Below are 12,401 nucleotides of genomic sequence, written 5' to 3'. Positions count from 1 at the left end.
AACAACAACAACAACAACAACAACCCAAAATCAGACCTGACATGAGAATAAGAAAAAAACTAAAAAAAAAAAAAAATCACCTCTAAGTTAATATGATTGTTTGGTATACTTAAGAAGCATCAATTAAGAAGTCTCAGATCAAGTTCGGACACGTTCTGAGTCTGCAGTCAGCGGAGCTAAGCCCGGACTTGTCTCCAGCTGGGGCTATTTAAAAGCCATGGCCTTTCCCAGTTCTAGTTATTTAGTGACCACAGTCCCGTTCGCGCTTGCACTGATCCAGGCAAATGTGCAATACCGGAATGTCTGTGCCCACTGCCGATGATGCTGTTCCAAGTACCTCCCAAATTCCTGCTTCAGAACAAGAGACCCTGGTTAGACCAAAACCATTGCTTTTGAAGTTGTTAAAATCTGTTGGTGCACAAAAAGACACCTATACTATGAAAGAGGTTCTATTTTATCTAGGCCAATATATTATGTCTAAGCGATTATATGATGAAAAACAACAACATATGGTATATTGTTCAAATGATCTTCTAGGGGATCTGTTTGGTGAGCCAAGCTACTCTGTAAAAGACCACAGGAAAATCTATACAATTATCTACAGAAATTTGGTAGTAGTCAATCAGCAGGAACCATTGGATTCTGGCACATCTGTGAGTGAAAATAGGTGTCATCTTGAAGACAGGAGTGATCAAAAGGACTCTGTGCAAGAGTTACAGGAAGAGAAACCATCATCTTTCAATTTGATTTCTAGACCAACTACCTCATCTAGGAGGAGAGCAAGAAGTGAGACAGAACTAAATTCAAATGAACTGTCCAGTGAAGTACAAAGAAAGCGGCACAGATCTGACAATGTTTCCCTTTCCTTCGATGAAAGTGTTGCACCGTGTGTCATAAGGGAGATATGTTGTGAAAGAAGCAGCAGCAGTGAGTCAACAGAAACACCGTCAAATCCGGATCTTGATGCTGGTGAAGGTGAACATTCTACTAATTGGTTAGAGCAGGAATCAGTTTCAGATCAATTCAGTGCAGAATTTGAAGTTTAATCTATTGATTCAGAAGATTATAACCTTAGTGAAGAAGGACAGGAACTCTCGGATGAAGATGATGAGGTTTATCTAGTTACTGTGTATCAAGCAGAAGAGACTGATACAGATTCATTTGAAGATGACCCTGAAATTTCGTTAGCTGACTATTGGAAATGTACTTCATGCAATGAAATTAATCCCCCTCTCCCACCACATTGTAATAGATGTTGGGCACTTCATGAGAATTGGTTTAATGAAGATAAAAGGAAAGACAAAGAGGAAATGCTTGAGAGCAACAAACTAGAAAGCACAGCATAGGAAGAAGAAGGTTTTGATGTTCCTGATTGTAAAAAGACTACAGTGACTGACTCCAAAGAGTCAGATGTTGAGGAAAATGATGATAACATCACACAGGCCTCCCACTCTCAAGAAAGTGAGGACTATTCCCAGCCATCAACTTCCAGTAGCCTTTTGAGCAGCCAAGATATCAAAGAATTTGAGAAGGAAGAGACCCAAAGCAAAGAAGAAAGTGTGAAAGTGACTTCTCGCCCTGTTGCCACTGAACCTTGTGCGATTTGCCAAGATCAACCTAAAAATGATTGCATTGTTCATGGCAAAACAGGACATCTTATGGAGTGTTTTACATGTGCAAAGAAACTAAAAAAAAAAGAAGAAACAAGCCAATTCAAATGATTGTGTTAACTTATTTTCTCTAGCTGACTTGTCTGCAAAAGTAGAATGTTTTGGAATAAAAACATTCAGCCATGTATGAACAGAAATAGCTATTGAGTGTTGAACTGACTCTAAGACCCTCTGACCAGTTTAAAAAAGCCCCACAGAAAAGTTTGCAAAAACCTGTATTTGTAGCTTGTGAATTTCACCCTCCTTGTTAATAAAGCTCTTTTATTATGCACATATTTTGTTGGCATCTTAAAAGAGTAGTAGCTCCTAAGAACAAAGGAGATACAAGTTGATGGCCTCCTTTGATTTCATGCCCAACTAACCTGGATTAAGCAGCTTGTCCACCTCAATTTCCCTTTAACAGCCCCTCTTTTCCCATTCCTGTATGTGTAAATGCCCTGTTCTCTGATAAGATGTAGACGTGGGTTAGCAACTCATATCCAAAAGTCTCTTTTGTCTAAGAAGACAGGAAGCAAAATAAATAAGCCTCTTCCTTTAAAAAAAAAAGAAGTCTCATAATATGCAATGTTTCAATGATGACTCCTGATTTTTTTTGCACCTTGAAGACCAAAGCACAGTTTATACAAATAAGATACACACACATACATGCACAAAACCTTTACCATTTCTCAACATTGTGACACAAAGAGGCATCCAATTTTTTTTCTATTTGGAGGAGAGTTTGCAGGACACAGTGAGGAAAATGTTTCTATTTTTAACTTGGATTTAAATTTTATGTTTGTGTATGTGTATATAACCCTTTGCAAAAAATAACATACATCACAGGAATTTCACTGGAGGATATCATCTTAATGAATGAGACTTATCCAAGGGCAAAAACCTTGCTTGTACATCTGCTAGGAGATCTCTATGCGCCCTGGTATGAAATCAAGATGCATCCAATCCTATAGTAAAACTGAGTCCTTGAGAAAAGAATCCTCCCAAAGCAAGACAGAGAATTATAGCTAGTTTGTTAATGTTATATGCTGTGGAGTCAACTCAGAGAGACCCTATGAACAATAGATTGCAACCTTACCCTATCTTGCCCCATCCCCTTGTTCCAAGAGTTTTGAAGAATATAGCACCATAAGGCAGCCCTGAAATCAGAAGAGTAGTATATCCTTGATAGGACATCTGAAATATATTTGATTTTTTTGTTTGTATGCCATGGGTGATGAGTACCATGGAATTTTAATGTTTGATTTCAAGCTTATTTTTCTATTTCCCACATAGTAATTTCTATCAGATAAATCAAGTCTCCAGTAAAACCAGTTGTAGTCATGTAGCCCTAGTAAATGCAAAAAATGAGAGAGAGAATATTAGCTTTCCTAAGTTGATATCTTTGGGATTCAAATGTGATAACAGCATCATGGTAGAAAAGATGATAGCAAAGGACTTTAGGAGAAATTTTCAGCGCTAACCTAGGAATGTTAGTCTGTAGTCCAGTGTCCTAGAGAACAGCAGTTGTAGCAGTAAAGTAGCTTGCATGACACAAAACATGATACAAAAATTTCCCCAGAATATTCTAGTGAGAACTCATCTTTGAAGGAGCTGAAGCAAGAGGGTGGCACAATGAAACCAGGGTTACAGGCTCACTTTTCAAGGCTAAGTGATCACTTGGTATTCACCACAACAAAAACATATTGAATTTCTTCAAGTGGTGAAAAGAAACATGTTTGTAAGTGAGAGAAAATTCATACCCAAGTTTAAAAAGGGGTCAAATAATTCCTTTGATCTAAATAACCCATATTTCTATCAAAGGCATAGAAGAGCTTCTGGAAAAACCTGGAGATCTAGATTGAAATTGGGGAGCTACAATTGTTGGCTCCATTTTATTACTATTTTATAATATTATTAAATTTTACTTATCTTAGTAATCATCCACATTTATTAGGTCCTTTCTGTCTTTTCCCTCCACAATTTCCTCACCAAAATAGCAAAAAGAAATGGGTTATTATTATGCAGAAGAAACAAGAATCAAGTGATTATGAAATACAGTGTCAACTGAAAAGTTTATCATTGGAGTTCAAAGGTAGTTCTGCCTGAATTTAGATTTTCAAATTGTTATACATATTTTATTTCTTTTTATTATAAAGTCAGAGGAATATAGAAGAATAACAGGTAAATTGACTTTATTTTTAATGTAGATTAAGGTTATAAGGAAAGAAAGCATCACGCCAAATTTCCTTTTCTACTTAAAGTTTAATGTCATTGTATGTATACTTTGTGAAGAAATGTGTGTGTGTGTGTGTGTGTGTGTGTGTGTGTGTGTGTGTGTGTGTCACAGAAACAACCAAAATATAAATCAACCCTACAAATTCCTCAGGACCCAATCAATAAATGTTATTGGATGCTGATCTGTAAGTATGTATTCATTTTGGCAAATAAAAATAACATAAACTTTAGCTTCAAGTTATATCTATACATATAATTATCAAATATGTGTTACAGACAAAATAGTTTGTAGACATTCCTTTGAAACTGACTTAACAAAGCCTTGAAGATTCAAAAGAAATTACCAAATTATAGAGAGGAGATCATAGAATAAGAGATAGAAATATCTTACAGAAATATAATCAAGAGGAAATGAACTAGAATAAGAATGTATATTAAAGCAATATGCCACCTAGACAACTGTACTGATACCACTTCATTAAAAATGTTAAATTATAAAAAAAGATAATATGTGATACCACAGAACTAACATCTCCACTCTGCACTTCTTAAATATTCAGTCAAATATAGATTGACTCAGTCTCTCTAAAGGAGGAAATGTTTGTTTGGAATTATAATTAAAATAAGCAAAAATCTTTATTCTTGTAGATACCATCCCTAACCATGTTGAGTAAATCCTTAAAGAATATTGGTTTTGTAGGATGCTAAATTATGAATCTGCACTGGGAGTTTCCATAATCAGTACAAGAAAATTAAATGCTTCTGTTCAACACGTCTTCAAGAATGAGTGAATGAATATGCCCAGCACAAAGGACCTTAAATACTAAATTTTCAGTATTTAAAAAGCAAGTTTATTCATTGCATTCATTGGCCCAATTATTGAGAGACAAACTTTTCCAAAGTTATTGTCTACAGAGATTATTTCCAGTTTAGCCTTTTCTATTCACTTTTCAATATTCAGTATTCTGGCCTATCCCATAAACTGCCAAAAGAACAAATAAGTCTTGGGAAAAGTACAACTAGAGTGCTCTTTGGAGGCAAAGATGATGAAGCTTCATCTTTCATACTTTGGATATGTAGCTAGATGAGGGTATTCCCTGATGGTGGTGGTGGTTGTTGTTATGTGCCGTTGAGTCGTCTGTGGCTCATAGCATCCCCATGTACAACAGCCCTAAACCCTGCTCTATCCTGTGCCAATTTCATCGTCTCTGACACACCTACCCCAAATATCCCAGTCACTGAATCAAATCAATCCACCTCATTACAGTGTCTTTCTCTCCTGTGATGTCCCTCCACCGTCCCAAGCATGATGTCCTTCTCCAAGGCTTGGTTCCTCCTTGTAACATGTCCAAAATATGTCAGACAAAACTTCAGAATCCTTACCTCCAGATAGCAGCCTGGTTTAGTCCTCTCCAGGATGAAACTGCTTGTTTTCTTAGCAGTCCATGGTATATTAAATAGTCTTCTCCAACACCAGCTCAAAGGAATCAATTCTCCTTCTTTCCTCCTTAGTCATCGTCCAGCTCTCTGATGCATAACAAGTGATTGCAAAGACCATGGCCTGTATCAGGTACACTTTAGTCTGCAGAGTGACATCATTGTTCTTCAGTACTTCGGAGAGGTCCGTAACAGCAGACTTCCCCAATGCAATACGTCTTTCAATTTCCTGGCTGCTGGTGCCAACAGTGTTGATCGTGGAGTCAAGCAAGCAAAGCTGTTAAAAATCTCAATCTCTTCACCATCTATCATGATGTTGCCAATTGGCCCATTGGTAAGAATCTTTGTTTTCTTGCTAATAAACTTCAATACATATTGAATGCTGCAGTCTTTGACCTTCTGCAACAAGAGCTTCAAGTCTTCCTCAGTTTCAGCAAGCAAGGTTGTGTCATCTGCATAATGCAGATTGTTGATGAATCTTCCTCCAATCCTGATGCCACATTTTTCCTCGTAGAGCTCAGCCTCCCAGATAGTCTGTTCTATATATAGGTTGAAAAAAAAGTGTGGAGATCCCTGGCATACAATCTTCCCAATTTTGAACAGCACAATGTTTCCTTTCTCTGTTCTGACAACTGTCTCCTGGTAAAAGTATAGGTTTCACATTAGTATGAGCAAGTGTTCTGGGAGTCCCATTCTTCTCAGAGTTAGTCACAATTTGTTGTGATCCACTCATTCAAATGCCTTTGTATAATCAATAAAACACAGATAGACATTCCTCTGGTACTCTCTTCTCTCAGCCAAGATCCACCTGATATTAGCTATAATATCCATAGTACCATGACCCATTCTAAACCCAGCTTGCACTTCAGGCAGCTCAACATTGATGTACTGTTCCAGTCATTTTTGGATGATCTTCATCAAAATCTTGCTTGCATGTGATATTAATACTGTTTGATAATTTCCACACTCTGTTGGATCACCTTTCTTTGGAATGGGAACAAATATAGATCTCTTTCAGTCAGTTGGCCAGATGGTTGTCCTCCAGAATTCTTGGCACAACCTGGTGAGTACATCTAGAAAAGCATCTGTTAGTTGAAATATGTCAATTACTATGCCATCAATTCCTGGGGTCTTATTTATTTTGTCAATTCTTTCAAAGCAGTCTAAACTTCCTCCTTCATCATCACAGGCTCTTGCTCTATCCCACCTGGATTTCAAAATCATCTCAAGAACAGTTTTGAGACCTTGAACACTGACTGAAGACCAGATGAATTGTGGGAGGATATCAAGAATATCTTCCAGGAAGAGTGCAAAAGGTCATTACAAAGACAGAGGAGGAAGAAAAAACAAAATGGTGTCGGGAGAGACTCTGAATATTGTACTAGAGCACTGAGTAGCCAAAGCAGAGGGAAGAAACCAAGATATTAAGGAGCTGAACAGAAGATTTCAAAGCGCAGCACAGGAAGACAAAGTGAAGTATTATAATGAAAGGTGTAAGGAGCTGGAGTCAGAAAATCAAAAAAGCCAAACTCATTCAGTATTTCTTACACTGAAGGAACTGAAGAAAAAATTCAAACCGCAAGTTGCAATAATTGAGGATGCTTTGGCCAGAATAGTAAGAAGATGGAAAATGTATACAGAGTCATTGTACCAAAAGGAATTAGCAGGCAGAAGAATTTCATGAAACAACATTTTGATAATAGATGTTACATAATTTATTGAATTCATTTGCTTGCTCCTTTACACATACTTTGTCTCTCTCGTGCACACACATACACACACATTTTACCTCAATAAAAGCAGAGATTAGGTACTTTTTGTGTGACATTATTTCTGTATAGAACAATTGAAACCACTGGCAGTTAATAAAAAGTTACTTGAATAAATGAGTGAATGAAATATGCATCAGTGTTCCCTCCAGAGTAAGGATCTCAATAAATTCTTATTCCATTTTTTATTCCATTTTCTTCTTGGCTGTTTTATTTATAATTATACTAGAGTCATGAGAAGCACAAATGAGAATGTCCTTTAAAAGACAAATAAAAATTGTCTTAGAAAGTGGATACTACAAATAATATATTAATATTTTACATTTAAATTTGCTCAAATTAAGTAAGTGATCATAACTGAAAATTATAAGTGAATAATGAGTCTTCAGAGAATAAAAATAACTACATGACTTTTAGTTTCAGTCACTTAGAGAAAATGATTGCTTTTAAAGGAAATAGGAGAAAGAAAAAATGAAATAGGCTAGAAAGTGTTATCCATGTTGATTTGATTTAATAAGAAGATACTAAATTTTGGAATTTTTAGTAGGCTCTGCATATGCAGATAAATGAAAATAACTTATAAATGCACATAGATAAATAGATATATTTTTAAAGATTATGTATTTATTGAAACAGATTGTCACATCTTTCAATGATAGAGCAGCTGGAGGATTTGAATTACTGACCTTCCAATTAGCAGTCATTTAGCCACTATGTCACTAAGGCTCATCCTACTTGTTATCTGTTGTTGTTGTTGTTGTTGTGTGCCGTTGAGTCGCTTGTGACTCATAGCAACCCGATGTACAACAGTTCTAAACTCTGCTATGTCCTGTGCCAATCACACTGCCTCCAACTCACTCATCCCAATTGCCCCAGTCACTGAATCAGTCCACTTCCCAGAGGGCCTTCCCCTCTTGCATCTGCCCTCCACCCTCCCAAGCATGATGTCCTTCTCCAAGGACCTATCCCTCCTTACAACATGGCCAAAGTATGTCAGACAAAACCTCAGAATCCTTGCCTCTAAGGAGCAGCCCCGTTTAACCCTCTCCAGGATGAATCGGTTTGTTTTCTTAGCAGTCCATTGTACCCTCAGCACTCTTCTCCAACACTAAAGCTCAAAAGCATCAGTTCTCCTTCTATCCTACTTGGTCATTGTCCAACTCTCTGACGCATAACAAGTGATTGCAAAGACCATGGCCTGTACCAGACACACCTTATTTTTTAAATAATTGAAAACACGGAAATAGGAAATGTTTCTTCTGAAGAAAAAGGGATGGGTAAAGTAAATCTGATGGCTGATAATCTTATACTAAAAATACACATATGGAAGATGCAGGATAGAAAGAATTAAAAGGACCATCACAAAGGGGTCACCAGGGTGCTAGGTTATCCAAGAAGAAGAGTTCTAGACACGTAGATTTTCAGTGACAAAACAATATTAGCTAACAGTCATCAACCATTATATAAATACTACAATTGCCCTGTTTGAGTTTAGCCAACTAAGGATCACTGAAAATGGTTTCAGATGAGACAATTGGGTCTTTCACCACTTGAAAAGTTATCCTCATACTCTAACTCAGCCATGTTTGCAGATGATGCAGAGTTCCCAAACAAAAACTGAAAGGATCTTCTTGTATAAATTCAAAACTGGCAAGTTTCTTTGTCCCTCTGTCTGTCTCTTTATTAGGCTAAAGAGAGCTAACAAACAGCTCAAAGGCAAGAGACATGAAAGTCATATTGTAGAAAATAAGAAATAAATTCTGACATTTGGTCAAAAGCAAAGAATACCAGAGGAATATCTGTGTTTCACTGACGAAGCAAAGACATTTTATTGTGTGGATCACAACAAATTATGGTTAACCTTGAGAAGAATGAGAATTCCAGAATACTTGATTGTGCTCATGCAAAACCTATACTTGGCCCAAGAATCAATCCTTAGAACAGAACAAGGAAACACTACATGGCTCAAAACTGGGAAAGGAGTGCATCAGGGATGCATCCTGTCAGATCATTTGGGAGGCTGGGCTTCATGAGGAAAAATGTGGCATCAGGATTGGAGGAAGACTAATCAACAACCTATGTTATGCGGATGACACAACCTTGCTTGCTGAAACTGAGGAGGCCCTAAAGCACTTGGTGTAGAAGGTCAAGGACTACAGTCTTCAGTATGGATTGAAGTCCAGCATCAAGAAGACAAAGATTATCACTATTGGGCCAATTTGCAACAACATGATAGATGGAGAAGAGATTGATGTTGTTAACCATTACAGTTTGCTTGGTTAAACAATCAGCACTCTTGGCACTAGCAGTAAGGAAATCAAAAGATGAATTGCATTTGGGAAGTCTGCCATCAGGGACCTCTCCAAAGTGCTAAAGAGTAACGATGTCAGTCTAGGGACTATGGTACACTTGGTCCAGGCCACGGCCTTTGCAATTACTTTTTATACTTCAGAGAGCTGGATAATGACTAAAGAAGACAAAAGAATCAATGCCCTAGAGCTGTAGTGCTGTAGAAGAGTATTGAACATACCTTGGACTGCCAAGAGAACAAACAGATCTGTCTTGGAGAAGATGAGGCAAGGATTTTGAAGCTCCATATCACATACTTTGGGTATATGGCCAGGAGGCACCTATCCTTGAAAGACATCATGTTTGGAAGGGTGGAGGGACAGCACAAGAGAGGAATTCCTAGACGAGATGGATTGACAAAGTGACTTGGGTAATCGGAGTAGGTGTGTCAGAGTCGTGAGCAGGGTTTAAAGTTATTGCATATAAGTTGCTATGAATTTCAGGGGACTTGATGGCACATAACAAGAAGAAAGGCAGGAAATCATTAAAGAGGTGTTATCACTATATCTTAAAAATGTAAAGAGTTTCTTCTAGGTCAAGAATTCTTTTGCAAGAAAGAGACTTAAGACTGGATTTACTATTTTCAAATTAGAATCTGTAGAGTGTGTGTAGTTATTCATTCATTATTGTGTGCACAATACAAATAGTACATTGCTAGGTTCTAGAGACACAGAATAAGTTGGCAACATCTTTGTCCCTGTAAGGTTCAGGGGAGGTTAGCAAAGATTTTTAGTAAAGTGTTACACTTGCAATAAGGAAATATGAAGGTACAAACCCTCAAGGGAAGATTTCAAACAACATCTCCATTTTTTTTTTAAATGGGGAAAGCGCAAAAGCATAGGAAAGAATCTCAAAGAAAGGAGAAATGATAAATTATTCTAGCCCCTTGGAACAAAGTTTATGGACTGCTTCATTTACATTTCCTTATTTTACCAACCTGGACCGAATTGTTTCACCTGGTTCTGTTTCTCTTTTCATAACACCTACTGTGTATTTCCCCTTTCCTTTGTTATGCAAATAATCTATATGTTCTGTTCTCTAATAAGATGACAGCATGAGATTACTACCCATATCAAAAGGTGTCTCATCTAAAACCAAGAAACAAAAGGTGAACACACATTTTCTTTAGTACCTTGATATGAATGAAGCTTCACTAGTGTGTTGTTGTGTGCTTCAGGGACTCATTAATCACAGGAGAGGAGATTGCCTATCCTTTTCCTGTAGAGCAGCAGAGGGATTCAAACAAATCAGACTTTGGACTTTCAGCACAGCTTCTTACCACTAGGCCACCAGTTGTTGTTGTTGTTAAGGGCCCTCGAGTCACAGGCAACTCATAACGACCCTATGAAGGCGAGTACTCAATGCTTGGGTGTCTCTCATCCTCTCTCCAGGTTCATAGGGTTTCCAGAGGCAAGATATTTTGGAAGTGGATGCCACTCCTCCTTCCAAGTTTGTTTTAATCAGGGAGCTCCACCCCACTGTCTGTCCGCATTGGGTTACCAACCATTAATGGCCAACAGAAGTTTATATAAATCTTATAAAATGTAGCCTTCAGGAGTCTTGGGATTAGCTGCCTAGCTGGCTGTCTTATTTACCCACTTTTTTTCTTATACAGCATACCTGAATAAGCTTCCTTAGTTTACCTTTATTGATTGTAGTGGTTGCTGAAGTTTTTCTTCTCCTACAACACTGGTAATCCTAAATCACTGTCCAACTTTCAGTTTCATAACAAGTAATTAAAATATTATGTCTAGAATCAACTACACCTTAGTCTTTGAACTGATATCCTTGCTCTTTAGTACTTTTGCAAGGTCTTTGAAAACAGATTTTCCCAATGCAACACCTCTTTTAATATCTTCACTGTTTGTATCAAAGGTGTTTATAGTGGATCCAAGTAAGATGAAATCATTGACAACTTTAAACTTTTCTCCATCCATCATGATGTTGCTGATAGGTCCAACCGTGAGGTAGGGTGGTTTGTTTGGTTTTTCTTGATGTTGAAACATAATTGGATTCTCTGAACAGTGGAAATGTGTAAGCACTTAGCAGCTATATAAAACATTGACAATTCAAACTACCCAAAGGCACTGTGGAAAAAAGCCCTGGTAATCTGAAATATCACACACACCCATTGAAAACACTGTGTCTAACCTGGTTCCATATGCACATGCTAGACTTGAATACACTCGTGGAGTCATCTTGAGTCAGAGTCAACCTATAAACAACTCTTTCAGGTTGTTGTGGTTTTGTTTGTTTATTCTGGTTTCTTTTTATACCAACTAGTCTATTCCCTGAGAGACACCCAAGTGTTGAGGACTCTCCTTCATAGGGTCACTATGAGTCCCCTACGACTCGAGGGCACCTAACAACAATAATATCAACAGAAAGAGAGAGATAAGCTGGCTCAGTGGACAGAAGGCAATGCTACCAAGCCAAAGGTGGGTGACGCTTAATCTGCGGCCCTCGGGCCTGTCATTGGTTTTGTTCAGACATTCCTCGTATAGCCCTGGTGTACAAGTTGCCGTACAGCGGTCACTTGTGGTTGCCTGAGGCTGAAAACTGTGACACTGATGTGTCAAATGTGTTACTGGCTGGTTACCCAATGCAAACAGAGAGTGTGGTGGAGCTCCCCAATTAAAACAAGCTTAGAAGGAAGAATGGCATCCACTTCTGTAATAGCTTGCCTCTGGAAACCCTATGAACCTGGAGAGAGGATGAGAGACACCCAAGCATTGAGGACTCTCCTCATAGGGTCGCTATGAGTCACCTGCGACTCCAGAGCACTTAACAACAGTCTATTCTCTGGAACTCTGGTGGCCTAATAATAAGAATCTGTGCTGTAATCCTGAAGGTTTGTTGTTGTTGTTATGTGCCGTCGAGTCGCCTGTGACTCATAGCGACCCTATGTACAACAGCCCTAAACTCCACTCTGTCCTGTGCCAATCGCACTGTCTCTGACACT

The 12,401-nt window shown here is 38.1% G+C and overlaps 1 pseudogene across 1 annotated transcript; it reads left to right on the top strand.

The window, feature by feature from the left end:
• Positions 1 to 284: 284 nt before the first annotated feature.
• Positions 285 to 1,744, top strand: LOC102867584 (annotated as a pseudogene). The gene is made up of 2 exons (XR_438930.1): positions 285 to 446; positions 555 to 1,744. The product of XR_438930.1 is annotated as an E3 ubiquitin-protein ligase Mdm2-like (transcript).
• The last annotated feature ends 10,657 nt before the right edge of the window (positions 1,745 to 12,401 follow it).

The sequence above is a fragment of the Elephantulus edwardii genome, unplaced genomic scaffold, assembly GCF_000299155.1.
Source record: "Elephantulus edwardii isolate Elephantulus edwardi_28Jun2011 unplaced genomic scaffold, EleEdw1.0 scaffold00100, whole genome shotgun sequence".
NCBI classification, from domain to species: domain Eukaryota; kingdom Metazoa; phylum Chordata; class Mammalia; order Macroscelidea; family Macroscelididae; genus Elephantulus; species Elephantulus edwardii.
This window is presented reverse-complemented; position numbering and strand designations above follow the sequence as displayed.